Source organism: Crinia signifera, chromosome 2, assembly GCF_055691185.1.
Source record: "Crinia signifera chromosome 2, ASM5569118v1, whole genome shotgun sequence".
NCBI classification, from domain to species: domain Eukaryota; kingdom Metazoa; phylum Chordata; class Amphibia; order Anura; family Myobatrachidae; genus Crinia; species Crinia signifera.
The window spans coordinates 102,991,903-103,007,050 of record NC_139218.1 but is presented as its reverse complement, the minus strand read 5'-3'; the positions used below and the strand labels follow the sequence as shown (position 1 = coordinate 103,007,050).

Here is a 15,148-nt window from a genome sequence, read left to right as displayed (position 1 = left end):
GAATTATTTAGCAGATTATATTATTGGCATACACTAAGATGTTGGTCTTAAATATCAAACAGAATACTTAGCAATTAAAATAATGCACTAATATTACTATCGAAAATCTATTGGTAATTTTATCATTTCCCACATTGCATTCAAAAATAAATCAGTGGCTTGCAACTGTAAGCAATTCAGTTTTTACTATTTTGCTAATACCCATTTTAAAACAAATACGCTGTAAACAAAATTGTTTTAAATGCATCAGTCCTCATAAAAATAAATCACTTGTACAAGATTAAAAGTCAAATGCAAATACTCAATCAAAAACATTTTTCTCTACTAATCAACGTTCAAATTCAGAAACGTAAAGATATGTAGACCCATATTTACTCAAACACAAACAACTACAGCACAAAATTGCCATAACGTATAGTGAAAACTGGAAACAACCACTCTGAATGAGCTCCCTCCTACCACTTTTTCTATTTCAAAAAGTGGCACAGTCATCAAAAGCAAGCAACATCCATAAGAAACAGAGTTGCCAACTGCCTTCATGCTGAGAAGAGAACCCTTTCACTCATCATTGTGGTCTGTGAGTTTGAACACTTTCAAGCACATTTCTCCCATCATTACCTATAGAAATGATCCCTGAAAGTATAGTCTTAATTCCCATTTGTTGATGGTTTAGCTAGACCATAAGAATCAGTATTTAAAGTAATGGAGACATTTTTGTACCATTTTTGAAAGTGGGTAATCGTATTGTTACCCAATTTTCACAAACATAACCTGCTCCACAAATTGAATGATTAAAGTATACAAACTATAAATGGTTTGTTGTAAGTCTGGAGACATTTTAAAATAGAATTATTTAGCAGATTATAATATTGGCATACATAAAGATGTTGGTCTTAAATATCAAACAGAATACTTAGCAATTAAAATAATGCACTAATATTACTATCGAAAATCTATTGGTAATTTAATCATTTCCCACATTGCATTCAAAAATAAATCAGTGGCTTGCAACTGTAAGCAATTCAGCTGTTACTATTTTGCTAATACCCATTTTAAAACAAATATGCTACAAAAAAATTGTTTTAAATGCATCAGTCCTCATAAAAATAAATCACTTGTACAAGATTAAAAGTCAAACGCAAATACTCATTCAAAAACATTTTTCTCTACTAATCAACGTTCAAATTCAGAAACGTAAAGATATGTAGACCCATATTTACTCAAACACACACAACTACAGCACAAAATTGCCATAACATATAATGAAAACTGGAAACAACCACTCTGAATGAGCTCTCTCTTACCACTTTTTCTATTTCAAAAAGTGGCACAGTCATCAAAAGCAAGCAACATCCATAAGAAACAGAGTTGCCAACTGCCTTCATGCTGAGAAGAGAGCCCTTTAACTCATCAGTGTGGTTGGTGAGTTTGAACACTTTCAAGCACATTTCTCCCATCATTGCCTATAGAAATGATCCCTGAAAGTATAGTCTTAATTCCCATTTGTTGATGGTTTAGCTAGACCATAAGAATCAGTATTTAAAGTAATGGAGACATTTTTGTACCATTTTTGAAAGTGGGTAATCGTATTGTTACCCAATTTTCACAATCATAACCTGCTCCACAAATTGAATGATTAAAGTATACAAACTATAAATGGTTTGTTGTAAGTCTAGAGACATTTTAAAATAGAATTATTTTGCAGATTATAATATTGGCATACACTAAGATGTTGGTCTTAAATATCAAACAGAATACTTAGCAATTAAAATAATGCACTAATATTACTATCGAAAATCTATTGGTAATTTTATCATTTCCCAAAATGCATTCAAAAATAAATCAGTGGCTTGCAACTGTAAGCAATTCAGCTTTTACTATTTTGCTAATACCCATTTTAAAACAAATACGCTGCAAACAAAATTGTTTTAAATGCATCAGTCCTCATAAAAATAAATCACTTGTACAAGATTAAAAGTCAAATGCAAATACATAATCAAAAACATTTTTCTCTACTAATCAACATTCAAATTCAGAAACGTAAAGATATGTAGACCCATATTTACTCAAACACACACAACTACAGCACATAATTGCCATAACGTATAATGAAAACTGGAAACAACCACTCTGAATGAGCTCTCTCCTACCACTTTTTCTATTTCAAAAAGTGGCACAGTCATCAAAAGCAAGCAACATCCATAAGAAACAGAGTTGCCAACTGCCTTCATGCTGAGAAGAGAGCCCTTTAACTCATCATTGTGGTTGGTGAGTTTGGACACTTTCAAGCACATTTCTCCCATCATTGCCTATAGAAATGATCCCTGAAAGTATAGTCTTAATTCCCATTTGTTGATGGTTTAGCTAGACCATAAGAATCAGTATTTAAAGTAATGGAGACATTTTTGTACCATTTTTGAAAGTGGGTAATCGTATTGTTACCCAATTTTCACAAACATAACCTGCTCCACAAATTGAATGATTAAAGTATACAAACTATAAATGGTTTGTTGTAATTCTGGAGACATTTTAAAATAGAATTATTTAGCAGATTATAATATTGGCATACATAAAGATGTTGGTCTTAAATATCAAACAGAATACTTAGCAATTAAAATAATGCACTAATATTACTATCGAAAATCTATTGGTCATTTCATCATTTCCCACATTGCATTCAAAAATAAATCAGTTGCTTGCAACTGTAAGCAATTCAGCTGTTACTATTTTGCTAATACCCATTTTAAAACAAATATGCTACAAAAAAAATTGTTTTAAATGCATCAGTCCTCATAAAAATAAATCACTTGTACAAGATTAAAAGTCAAACGCAAATACTCATTCAAAAACATTTTTCTCTACTATTCAACGTAAAGATATGTAGACCCATATTTACTCAAACACACACAACTACAGCACAAAATTGCCATAACGTATAATGAAAACTGGAAACAACCACTCTGAATGAGCTCTCTCCTACCACTTTTTCAATTTCAAAAAGTGGCACAGTCATCAAAAGCAAGCAACATCCATAAGAAACAGAGTTGCCAACTGCCTTCATGCTGAGAAGAGAGCCCTTTAACTCATCATTGTGGTTGGTGAGTTTGGACACTTTCAAGCACATTTCTCCCATCATTGCCTATAGAAATGATCTCTGAAAGTATAGTCTTAATTCCCATTTGTTGATGGTTTAGCTAGACCATAAGAATCAGTATTTAAAGTAATGGAGACATTTTTGTACCATTTTTGAAAGTGGGTTATCGTATTGTTACCCAATTTTCACAAACATAACCTGCTCCACAAATTGAATGATTAAAGTATACAAACTATAAATGGTTTGTTGTAAGTCTAGAGACATTTTAAAATAGAATTATTTAGCAGATTATATTATTGGCATACACTAAGATGTTGGTCTTAAATATCAAACAGAATACTTAGCAATTAAAATAATGCACTAATATTACTATCGAAAATCTATTGGTAATTTCATCATTTCCCACATTGCATTCAAAAATAAATCAGTGGCTTGCAACTGTAAGCAATTCAGTTTTTACTATTTTGCTAATACCCATTTTAAAACAAATACGCTGTAAACAAAATTGTTTTAAATGCATCAGTCCTCATAAAAATAAATCACTTGTACAAGATTAAAAGTCAAATGCAAATACTCAATCAAAAACATTTTTCTCTACTAATCAACGTTCAAATTCAGAAACGTAAAGATATGTAGACCCATATTTACTCAAACACAAACAACTACAGCACAAAATTGCCATAACGTATAGTGAAAACTGGAAACAACCACTCTGAATGAGCTCCCTCCTACCACTTTTTCTATTTCAAAAAGTGGCACAGTCATCAAAAGCAAGCAACATCCATAAGAAACAGAGTTGCCAACTGCCTTCATGCTGAGAAGAGAACCCTTTCACTCATCATTGTGGTCTGTGAGTTTGAACACTTTCAAGCACATTTCTCCCATCATTGCCTATAGAAATGATCCCTGAAAGTATAGTCTTAATTCCCATTTGTTGATGGTTTAGCTAGACCATAAGAATCAGTATTTAAAGTAATGGAGACATTTTTGTACCATTTTTGAAAGTGGGTAATCGTATTGTTACCCAATTTTCACAATCATAACCTGCTCCACAAATTGAATGATTAAAGTATACAAACTATAAATGGTTTGTTGTAAGTCTAGAGACATTTTAAAATAGAATTATTTTGCAGATTATAATATTGGCATACACTAAGATGTTGGTCTTAAATATCAAACAGAATACTTAGCAATTAAAATAATGCACTAATATTACTATCGAAAATCTATTGGTAATTTTATCATTTCCCAAAATGCATTCAAAAATAAATCAGTGGCTTGCAACTGTAAGCAATTCAGCTTTTACTATTTTGCTAATACCCATTTTAAAACAAATACGCTGCAAACAAAATTGTTTTAAATGCATCAGTCCTCATAAAAATAAATCACTTGTACAAGATTAAAAGTCAAATGCAAATACATAATCAAAAACATTTTTCTCTACTAATCAACGTTCAAATTCAGAAACGTAAAGATATGTAGACCCATATTTACTCAAACACACACAACTACAGCACAAAATTGCCATAACGTATAGTGAAAACTGGAAACAACCACTCTGAATGAGCTCTCTCCTACCACTTTTTCTATTTCAAAAAGTGGCACAGTCATCAAAAGCAAGCAACATCCATAAGAAACAGAGTTGCCAACTGCCTTCATGCTGAGAAGAGAACCCTTTAACTCATCATTGTGGTTGGTGAGTTTGGACACTTTCAAGCACATTTCTCCCATCATTGCCTATAGAAATGATCCCTGAAAGTATAGTCTTAATTCCCATTTGTTGATGGTTTAGCTAGACCATAAGAATCAGTATTTAAAGTAATGGAGACATTTTTGTACCATTTTTGAAAGTGGGTAATCGTATTGTTACCCAATTTTCACAAACATAACCTGCTCCACAAATTGAATGATTAAAGTATACAAACTATAAATGGTTTGTTGTAAGTCTAGAGACATTTTAAAATAGAATTATTTAGCAGATTATAATATTGGCATACATAAAGATGTTGGTCTTAAATATCAAACAGAATACTTAGCAATTAAAATAATGCACTAATATTACTATCGAAAATCTATTGGTAATTTCATCATTTCCCACATTGCATTCAAAAATAAATCAGTGGCTTGCAACTGTAAGCAATTCAGCTGTTACTAGTTTGCTAATACCCATTTTAAAAGAAATATGCTGCAAACAAAATTGTTTTAAATGCATCAGTCCTCATAAAAATAAATCACTTGTACAAGATTAAAAGTCAAACGCAAATACTCATTCAAAAACATTTTTCTCTACTAATCAACGTTCAAATTCAGAAACGTAAAGATATGTAGACCCATATTTACTCAAACACACACAACTACAGCACAAAATTGCCATTACGTATAGTGAAAACTGGAAACAACCACTCTGAATGAGCTCTCTCCTACCACTTTTTCTATTTCAAAAAGTGGCACAGTCATCAAAAGCAAGCAACATCCATAAGAAACAGAGTTGCCAACTGCCTTCATGCTGAGAAGAGAGCCCTTTAACTCATCATTGTGGTTGGTGAATTTGGACACTTTCAAGCACATTTCTCCCATCATTGCCTATAGAAATGATCCCTGAAAGTATAGTCTTAATTCCCATTTGTTGATGGTTTAGCTAGACCATAAGAATCAGTATTTAAAGTAATGGAGACATTTTTGTACCATTTTTGAAAGTGGGTAATCGTATTGTTACCCAATTTTCACAAACATAACCTGCTCCACAAATTGAATGATTAAAGTATACAAACTATAAATGGTTTGTTGTAAGTCTAGAGACATTTTAAAATAGAATTATTTAGCAGATTATAATATTGGCATACACTAAGATGTTGGTCTTAAATATCAAACAGAATACTTAGCAATTAAAATAATGCACTAATATTACTATCGAAAATCTATTGGTAATTTTATCATTTCCCAAAATGCATTCAAAAATAAATCAGTGGCTTGCAACTGTAAGCAATTCAGCTTTTACTATTTTGCTAATACCCATTTTAAAACAAATACGCTGCAAACAAAATTGTTTTAAATGCATCAGTCCTCATAAAAATAAATCACTTGTACAAGATTAAAAGTCAAATGCAAATACATAATCAAAAACATTTTTCTCTACTAATCAACATTCAAATTCAGAAACGTAAAGATATGTAGACCCATATTTACTCAAACACACACAACTACAGCACAAAATTGCCATAACGTATAATGAAAACTGGAAACAACCACTCTGAATGAGCTCTCTCCTACCACTTTTTCTATTTCAAAAAGTGGCACAGTCATCAAAAGCAAGCAACATCCATAAGAAACAGAGTTGCCAACTGCCTTCATGCTGAGAAGAGAGCCCTTTAACTCATCATTGTGGTTGGTGAGTTTGGACACTTTCAAGCACATTTCTCCCATCATTGCCTATAGAAATGATCCCTGAAAGTATAGTCTTAATTCCCATTTGTTGATGGTTTAGCTAGACCATAAGAATCAGTATTTAAAGTAATGGAGACATTTTTGTACCATTTTTGAAAGTGGGTAATCGTATTGTTACCCAATTTTCACAAACATAACCTGCTCCACAAATTGAATGATTAAAGTATACAAACTATAAATGGTTTGTTGTAATTCTGGAGACATTTTAAAATAGAATTATTTAGCAGATTATAATATTGGCATACATAAAGATGTTGGTCTTAAATATCAAACAGAATACTTAGCAATTAAAATAATGCACTAATATTACTATCGAAAATCTATTGGTCATTTCATCATTTCCCACATTGCATTCAAAAATAAATCAGTTGCTTGCAACTGTAAGCAATTCAGCTGTTACTATTTTGCTAATACCCATTTTAAAACAAATATGCTACAAAAAAAATTGTTTTAAATGCATCAGTCCTCATAAAAATAAATCACTTGTACAAGATTAAAAGTCAAACGCAAATACTCATTCAAAAACATTTTTCTCTACTATTCAACGTAAAGATATGTAGACCCATATTTACTTAAACACACACAACTACAGCACAAAATTGCCATAACGTATAATGAAAACTGGAAACAACCACTCTGAATGAGCTCTCTCCTACCACTTTTTCAATTTCAAAAAGTGGCACAGTCATCAAAAGCAAGCAACATCCATAAGAAACAGAGTTGCCAACTGCCTTCATGCTGAGAAGAGAGCCCTTTAACTCATCATTGTGGTTGGTGAGTTTGGACACTTTCAAGCACATTTCTCCCATCATTGCCTATAGAAATGATCTCTGAAAGTATAGTCTTAATTCCCATTTGTTGATGGTTTAGCTAGACCATAAGAATCAGTATTTAAAGTAATGGAGACATTTTTGTACCATTTTTGAAAGTGGGTTATCGTATTGTTACCCAATTTTCACAAACATAACCTGCTCCACAAATTGAATGATTAAAGTATACAAACTATAAATGGTTTGTTGTAAGTCTAGAGACATTTTAAAATAGAATTATTTAGCAGATTATATTATTGGCATACACTAAGATGTTGGTCTTAAATATCAAACAGAATACTTAGCAATTAAAATAATGCACTAATATTACTATCGAAAATCTATTGGTAATTTCATCATTTCCCACATTGCATTCAAAAATAAATCAGTGGCTTGCAACTGTAAGCAATTCAGTTTTTACTATTTTGCTAATACCCATTTTAAAACAAATACGCTGTAAACAAAATTGTTTTAAATGCATCAGTCCTCATAAAAATAAATCACTTGTACAAGATTAAAAGTCAAATGCAAATACTCAATCAAAAACATTTTTCTCTACTAATCAACGTTCAAATTCAGAAACGTAAAGATATGTAGACCCATATTTACTCAAACACAAACAACTACAGCACAAAATTGCCATAACGTATAGTGAAAACTGGAAACAACCACTCTGAATGAGCTCCCTCCTACCACTTTTTCTATTTCAAAAAGTGGCACAGTCATCAAAAGCAAGCAACATCCATAAGAAACAGAGTTGCCAACTGCCTTCATGCTGAGAAGAGAACCCTTTCACTCATCATTGTGGTCTGTGAGTTTGAACACTTTCAAGCACATTTCTCCCATCATTGCCTATAGAAATGATCCCTGAAAGTATAGTCTTAATTCCCATTTGTTGATGGTTTAGCTAGACCATAAGAATCAGTATTTAAAGTAATGGAGACATTTTTGTACCATTTTTGAAAGTGGGTAATCGTATTGTTACCCAATTTTCACAAACATAACCTGCTCCACAAATTGAATGATTAAAGTATACAAACTATAAATGGTTTGTTGTAAGTCTGGAGACATTTTAAAATAGAATTATTTAGCAGATTATAATATTGGCATACATAAAGATGTTGGTCTTAAATATCAAACAGAATACTTAGCAATTAAAATAATGCACTAATATTACTATCGAAAATCTATTGGTAATTTAATCATTTCCCACATTGCATTCAAAAATAAATCAGTGGCTTGCAACTGTAAGCAATTCAGCTGTTACTATTTTGCTAATACCCATTTTAAAACAAATATGCTACAAAAAAATTGTTTTAAATGCATCAGTCCTCATAAAAATAAATCACTTGTACAAGATTAAAAGTCAAACGCAAATACTCATTCAAAAACATTTTTCTCTACTAATCAACGTTCAAATTCAGAAACGTAAAGATATGTAGACCCATATTTACTCAAACACACACAACTACAGCACAAAATTGCCATAACATATAATGAAAACTGGAAACAACCACTCTGAATGAGCTCTCTCTTACCACTTTTTCTATTTCAAAAAGTGGCACAGTCATCAAAAGCAAGCAACATCCATAAGAAACAGAGTTGCCAACTGCCTTCATGCTGAGAAGAGAGCCCTTTAACTCATCAGTGTGGTTGGTGAGTTTGAACACTTTCAAGCACATTTCTCCCATCATTGCCTATAGAAATGATCCCTGAAAGTATAGTCTTAATTCCCATTTGTTGATGGTTTAGCTAGACCATAAGAATCAGTATTTAAAGTAATGGAGACATTTTTGTACCATTTTTGAAAGTGGGTAATCGTATTGTTACCCAATTTTCACAATCATAACCTGCTCCACAAATTGAATGATTAAAGTATACAAACTATAAATGGTTTGTTGTAAGTCTAGAGACATTTTAAAATAGAATTATTTTGCAGATTATAATATTGGCATACACTAAGATGTTGGTCTTAAATATCAAACAGAATACTTAGCAATTAAAATAATGCACTAATATTACTATCGAAAATCTATTGGTAATTTTATCATTTCCCAAAATGCATTCAAAAATAAATCAGTGGCTTGCAACTGTAAGCAATTCAGCTTTTACTATTTTGCTAATACCCATTTTAAAACAAATACGCTGCAAACAAAATTGTTTTAAATGCATCAGTCCTCATAAAAATAAATCACTTGTACAAGATTAAAAGTCAAATGCAAATACATAATCAAAAACATTTTTCTCTACTAATCAACGTTCAAATTCAGAAACGTAAAGATATGTAGACCCATATTTACTCAAACACACACAACTACAGCACAAAATTGCCATAACGTATAGTGAAAACTGGAAACAACCACTCTGAATGAGCTCTCTCCTACCACTTTTTCTATTTCAAAAAGTGGCACAGTCATCAAAAGCAAGCAACATCCATAAGAAACAGAGTTGCCAACTGCCTTCATGCTGAGAAGAGAACCCTTTAACTCATCATTGTGGTTGGTGAGTTTGGACACTTTCAAGCACATTTCTCCCATCATTGCCTATAGAAATGATCCCTGAAAGTATAGTCTTAATTCCCATTTGTTGATGGTTTAGCTAGACCATAAGAATCAGTATTTAAAGTAATGGAGACATTTTTGTACCATTTTTGAAAGTGGGTAATCGTATTGTTACCCAATTTTCACAAACATAACCTGCTCCACAAATTGAATGATTAAAGTATACAAACTATAAATGGTTTGTTGTAAGTCTAGAGACATTTTTAAATAGAATTATTTAGCAGATTATAATATTGGCATACATAAAGATGTTGGTCTTAAATATCAAACAGAATACTTAGCAATTAAAATAATGCACTAATATTACTATCGAAAATCTATTGGTAATTTCATCATTTCCCACATTGCATTCAAAAATAAATCAGTGGCTTGCAACTGTAAGCAATTCAGCTGTTACTATTTTGCTAATACCCATTTTAAAAAAAATACGCTGCAAACAAAATTGTTTTAAATGCATCAGTCCTCATAAAAATAAATCACTTGTACAAGATTAAAAGTCAAACGCAAATACTCATTCAAAAACATTTTTCTCTACTAATCAACGTTCAAATTCAGAAACGTAAAGATATGTAGACCCATATTTACTCAAACACACACAACTACAGCACAAAATTGCCATTACGTATAGTGAAAACTGGAAACAACCACTCTGAATGAGCTCTCTCCTACCACTTTTTCTATTTCAAAAAGTGGCACAGTCATCAAAAGCAAGCAACATCCATAAGAAACAGAGTTGCCAACTGCCTTCATGCTGAGAAGAGAGCCCTTTAACTCATCATTGTGGTTGGTGAATTTGGACACTTTCAAGCACATTTCTCCCATCATTGCCTATAGAAATGATCCCTGAAAGTATAGTCTTAATTCCCATTTGTTGATGGTTTAGCTAGACCATAAGAATCAGTATTTAAAGTAATGGAGACATTTTTGTACCATTTTTGAAAGTGGGTAATCGTATTGTTACCCAATTTTCACAAACATAACCTGCTCCACAAATTGAATGATTAAAGTATACAAACTATAAATGGTTTGTTGTAAGTCTAGAGACATTTTAAAATAGAATTATTTAGCAGATTATAATATTGGCATACACTAAGATGTTGGTCTTAAATATCAAACAGAATACTTAGCAATTAAAATAATGCACTAATATTACTATCGAAAATCTATTGGTAATTTTATCATTTCCCAAAATGCATTCAAAAATAAATCAGTGGCTTGCAACTGTAAGCAATTCAGTTTTTACTATTTTGCTAATACCCATTTTAAAACAAATACGCTGCAAACAAAATTGTTTTAAATGCATCAGTCCTCATAAAAATAAATCACTTGTACAAGATTAAAAGTCAAATGCAAATACACAATCAAAAACATTTTTCTCTACTAATCAACGTTCAAATTCAGAAACGTAAAGATATGTAGACCCATATTTACTCAAACACACACAACTACAGCACAAAATTGCCATAACGTATAGTGAAAACTGGAAACAACCACTCTGAATGAGCTCCCTCCTACCACTTTTTCTATTTCAAAAAGTGGCACAGTCATCAAAAGCAAGCAACATCCATAAGAAACAGAGTTGCCAACTGCCTTCATGCTGAGAAGAGAACCCTTTCACTCATCATTGTGGTCTGTGAGTTTGAACACTTTCAAGCACATTTCTCCCATCATTGCCTATAGAAATGATCCCTGAAAGTATAGTCTTAATTCCCATTTGTTGATGGTTTAGCTAGACCATAAGAATCAGTATTTAAAGTAATGGAGACATTTTTGTACCATTTTTGAAAGTGGGTAATCGTATTGTTACCCAATTTTCACAAACATAACCTGCTCCACAAATTGAATGATTAAAGTATACAAACTATAAATGGTTTGTTGTAAGTCTGGAGACATTTTAAAATAGAATTATTTAGCAGATTATAATATTGGCATACATAAAGATGTTGGTCTTAAATATCAAACAGAATACTTAGCAATTAAAATAATGCACTAATATTACTATCGAAAATCTATTGGTCATTTCATCATTTCCCACATTGCATTCAAAAATAAATCAGTGGCTTGCAACTGTAAGCAATTCAGCTGTTACTATTTTGCTAATACCCATTTTAAAACAAATATGCTACAAAAAAATTGTTTTAAATGCATCAGTCCTCATAAAAATAAATCACTTGTACAAGATTAAAAGTCAAACGCAAATAGTCATTCAAAAACATTTTTCTCTACTAATCAACGTTCAAATTCAGAAACGTAAAGATATGTAGACCCATATTTACTCAAACACACACAACTACAGCACAAAATTGCCATAACGTATAATGAAAACTGGAAACAACCACTCTGAATGAGCTCTCTCTTACCACTTTTTCTATTTCAAAAAGTGGCACAGTCATCAAAAGCAAGCAACATCCATAAGAAACAGAGTTGCCAACTGCCTTCATGCTGAGAAGAGAGCCCTTTAACTCATCAGTGTGGTTGGTGAGTTTGAACACTTTCAAGCACATTTCTCCAATCATTGCCTATAGAAATGATCCCTGAAAGTATAGTCTTAATTCCCATTTGTTGATGGTTTAGCTAGACCATAAGAATCAGTATTTAAAGTAATGGAGACATTTTTGTACCATTTTTGAAAGTGGGTAATCGTATTGTTACCCAATTTTCACAATCATAACCTGCTCCACAAATTGAATGATTAAAGTATACAAACTATAAATGGTTTGTTGTAAGTCTAGAGACATTTTAAAATAGAATTATTTTGCAGATTATAATATTGGCATACACTAAGATGTTGGTCTTAAATATCAAACAGAATACTTAGCAATTAAAATAATGCACTAATATTACTATCGAAAATCTATTGGTAATTTTATCATTTCCCAAAATGCATTCAAAAATAAATCAGTGGCTTGCAACTGTAAGCAATTCAGCTTTTACTATTTTGCTAATACCCATTTTAAAACAAATACGCTGCAAACAAAATTGTTTTAAATGCATCAGTCCTCATAAAAATAAATCACTTGTACAAGATTAAAAGTCAAATGCAAATACATAATCAAAAACATTTTTCTCTACTAATCAACGTTCAAATTCAGAAACGTAAAGATCCATATTTACTCAAACACACACAACTACAGCACAAAATTGCCATAACGTATAGTGAAAACTGGAAACAACCACTCTGAATGAGCTCTCTCCTACCACTTTTTCTATTTCAAAAAGTGGCACAGTCATCAAAAGCAAGCAACATCCATAAGAAACAGAGTTGCCAACTGCCTTCATGCTGAGAAGAGAGCCATTTAACTCATCATTGTGGTTGGTGAGTTTGGACACTTTCAAGCACATTTCTCCCATCATTGCCTATAGAAATGATCCCTGAAAGTATAGTCTTAATTCCCATTTGTTGATGGTTTAGCTAGACCATAAGAATCAGTATTTAAAGTAATGGAGACATTTTTTTACCATTTTTAAAAGTGGGTAATCGTATTGTTACCCAATTTTCACAATCATAACCTGCTCCACAAATTGAATGATTAAAGTATACAAACTATAAATGGTTTGTTGTAAGTCTAGAGACATTTTAAAATAGAATTATTTAGCAGATTATAATATTGGCATACATAAAGATGTTAGTCTTAAATATCAAACAGAATACTTAGCAATTAAAATAATGCACTAATATTACTATCGAAAATCTATTGGTAATTTCATCATTTCCCACATTGCATTCAAAAATAAATCAGTGGCTTGCAACTGTAAGCAATTCAGCTGTTACTATTTTGCTAATACCCATTTTAAAACAAATATGCTGCAAACAAAATTGTTTTAAATGCATCAGTCCTCATAAAAATAAATCACTTGTACAAGATTAAAAGTCAAACGCAAATACTCATTCAAAAACATTTTTCTCTACTAATCAACGTTCAAATTCAGAAACGTAAAGATATGTAGACCCATATTTACTCAAACACACACAACTACAGCACAAAATTGCCATAACGTATAGTGAAAACTGGAAACAACCACTCTGAATGAGCTCTCTCCTACCACTTTTTCTATTTCAAAAAGTGGCACAGTCATCAAAAGCAAGCAACATCCATAAGAAACAGAGTTGCCAACTGCCTTCATGCTGAGAAAAAAGCCCTTTAACTCATCATTGTGGTTGGTGAGTTTGGACACTTTCAAGCACATTTCTCCCATCATTGCCTATAGAAATGATCCCAGAAAGTATAGTCTTAATGCCCATTTGTTGATGGTTTAGCTAGACCATAAGAATCAGTATTTAAAGTAATGGAGACATTTTTGTACCATTTTTTAAAGTGGGTAATCGTATTGTTACCCAATTTTCACAAACATAACCTGCTCCACAAATTGAATGATTAAAGTATACAAACTATAAATGGTTTGTTGTAAGTCTAGAGACATTTTAAAATATAATTATTTAGCAGATTATAATATTGGCATACACTAAGATGTTGGTCTTAAATATCAAACAGAATACTTAGCAATTAAAATAATGCACTAATATTACTATCGAAAATCTATTGGTAATTTTATCATTTCCCAAATTGCATTAAAAAATAAATCAGTGGCTTGCAACTGTAAGCAATTCAGCTGTTACTATTTTGCTAATACCCATTTTAAAACAAATACGCTGCAAACAAAATTGTTTTAAATGCATCAGTCCTCATAAAAATAAATCACTTGTACAAGATTAAAAGTCAAACGCAAATACTCATTCAAAAACATTTTTCTCTACTAATCAACGTTCAAATTCAGAAACGTAAAGATATGTAGACCCATATTTACTCAAACACACACAACTACAGCACAAAATTGCCATAACGTATAATGAAAACTGGAAACAACCACTCTGAATGAGCTCTCTCCTACCACTTTTTCTATTTTTTCTATTTCAAAAAGTGGCACAGTCATCAAAAGCAAGCAACATACATAAGAAACAGAGTTGCCAACTGCCTTCATGCTGAGAAGAGAGCCCTTTAACTCATCATTGTGGTTGGTGAGTTTGGACACTTTCAAGCACATTTCTCCCATCATTGCCTATAGAAATGATCCCTGAAAGTATAGTCTTAATTCCCATTTGTTGATGGTTTAGCTAGACCATAAGAATCAGTATTTAAAGTAATGGAGACATTTTTGTACCATTTTTGAAAGTGGGTAATCGTATTGTTACCCAATTTTCACAATCATAACCTGCTCCACAAATTGAATGATTAAAGTAT

The 15,148-nt window shown here is 31.7% G+C and overlaps 18 non-coding genes across 18 annotated transcripts; all 18 read right to left on the bottom strand.

Annotated features, from left to right (window-relative positions):
* Positions 1-433: 433 nt before the first annotated feature.
* Positions 434-649, bottom strand: LOC146061288 (small nucleolar RNA U3). The gene has a single exon (XR_014470812.1). It is a non-coding gene; the product is annotated as a small nucleolar RNA U3 (small nucleolar RNA).
* Positions 650-1,278: 629 nt separating this feature from the next.
* On the bottom strand, positions 1,279-1,494 carry LOC146061306 (small nucleolar RNA U3). Its single transcript, XR_014470828.1, has one exon. It is a non-coding gene; the product is annotated as a small nucleolar RNA U3 (small nucleolar RNA).
* Positions 1,495-2,124: 630 nt separating this feature from the next.
* On the bottom strand, positions 2,125-2,340 carry LOC146061027 (small nucleolar RNA U3). Its single transcript, XR_014470586.1, has one exon. It is a non-coding gene; the product is annotated as a small nucleolar RNA U3 (small nucleolar RNA).
* Positions 2,341-2,954: 614 nt separating this feature from the next.
* On the bottom strand, positions 2,955-3,170 carry LOC146061123 (small nucleolar RNA U3). Its single transcript, XR_014470669.1, has one exon. It is a non-coding gene; the product is annotated as a small nucleolar RNA U3 (small nucleolar RNA).
* Positions 3,171-3,800: 630 nt separating this feature from the next.
* Positions 3,801-4,016, bottom strand: LOC146061294 (small nucleolar RNA U3). Its single transcript, XR_014470817.1, has one exon. It is a non-coding gene; the product is annotated as a small nucleolar RNA U3 (small nucleolar RNA).
* A 630-nt stretch (positions 4,017-4,646) lies between these two features.
* LOC146061107 (small nucleolar RNA U3) lies at positions 4,647-4,862 on the bottom strand. The gene has a single exon (XR_014470655.1). It is a non-coding gene; the product is annotated as a small nucleolar RNA U3 (small nucleolar RNA).
* Positions 4,863-5,492: 630 nt separating this feature from the next.
* LOC146060973 (small nucleolar RNA U3) lies at positions 5,493-5,708 on the bottom strand. The gene has a single exon (XR_014470539.1). It is a non-coding gene; the product is annotated as a small nucleolar RNA U3 (small nucleolar RNA).
* A 630-nt stretch (positions 5,709-6,338) lies between these two features.
* Positions 6,339-6,554, bottom strand: LOC146061026 (small nucleolar RNA U3). Its single transcript, XR_014470585.1, has one exon. It is a non-coding gene; the product is annotated as a small nucleolar RNA U3 (small nucleolar RNA).
* Positions 6,555-7,168: 614 nt separating this feature from the next.
* Positions 7,169-7,384, bottom strand: LOC146061122 (small nucleolar RNA U3). Its single transcript, XR_014470668.1, has one exon. It is a non-coding gene; the product is annotated as a small nucleolar RNA U3 (small nucleolar RNA).
* Positions 7,385-8,014: 630 nt separating this feature from the next.
* On the bottom strand, positions 8,015-8,230 carry LOC146061293 (small nucleolar RNA U3). The gene has a single exon (XR_014470816.1). It is a non-coding gene; the product is annotated as a small nucleolar RNA U3 (small nucleolar RNA).
* A 629-nt stretch (positions 8,231-8,859) lies between these two features.
* On the bottom strand, positions 8,860-9,075 carry LOC146061305 (small nucleolar RNA U3). Its single transcript, XR_014470827.1, has one exon. It is a non-coding gene; the product is annotated as a small nucleolar RNA U3 (small nucleolar RNA).
* Positions 9,076-9,705: 630 nt separating this feature from the next.
* On the bottom strand, positions 9,706-9,921 carry LOC146061106 (small nucleolar RNA U3). Its single transcript, XR_014470654.1, has one exon. It is a non-coding gene; the product is annotated as a small nucleolar RNA U3 (small nucleolar RNA).
* A 630-nt stretch (positions 9,922-10,551) lies between these two features.
* On the bottom strand, positions 10,552-10,767 carry LOC146060972 (small nucleolar RNA U3). Its single transcript, XR_014470538.1, has one exon. It is a non-coding gene; the product is annotated as a small nucleolar RNA U3 (small nucleolar RNA).
* Positions 10,768-11,397: 630 nt separating this feature from the next.
* LOC146061292 (small nucleolar RNA U3) lies at positions 11,398-11,613 on the bottom strand. Its single transcript, XR_014470815.1, has one exon. It is a non-coding gene; the product is annotated as a small nucleolar RNA U3 (small nucleolar RNA).
* A 629-nt stretch (positions 11,614-12,242) lies between these two features.
* On the bottom strand, positions 12,243-12,458 carry LOC146061241 (small nucleolar RNA U3). Its single transcript, XR_014470770.1, has one exon. It is a non-coding gene; the product is annotated as a small nucleolar RNA U3 (small nucleolar RNA).
* Positions 12,459-13,080: 622 nt separating this feature from the next.
* On the bottom strand, positions 13,081-13,296 carry LOC146061266 (small nucleolar RNA U3). The gene has a single exon (XR_014470793.1). It is a non-coding gene; the product is annotated as a small nucleolar RNA U3 (small nucleolar RNA).
* Positions 13,297-13,926: 630 nt separating this feature from the next.
* On the bottom strand, positions 13,927-14,142 carry LOC146061261 (small nucleolar RNA U3). Its single transcript, XR_014470788.1, has one exon. It is a non-coding gene; the product is annotated as a small nucleolar RNA U3 (small nucleolar RNA).
* Positions 14,143-14,772: 630 nt separating this feature from the next.
* LOC146061310 (small nucleolar RNA U3) lies at positions 14,773-14,997 on the bottom strand. The gene has a single exon (XR_014470832.1). It is a non-coding gene; the product is annotated as a small nucleolar RNA U3 (small nucleolar RNA).
* Between the last annotated feature and the right edge of the window lie 151 nt (positions 14,998-15,148).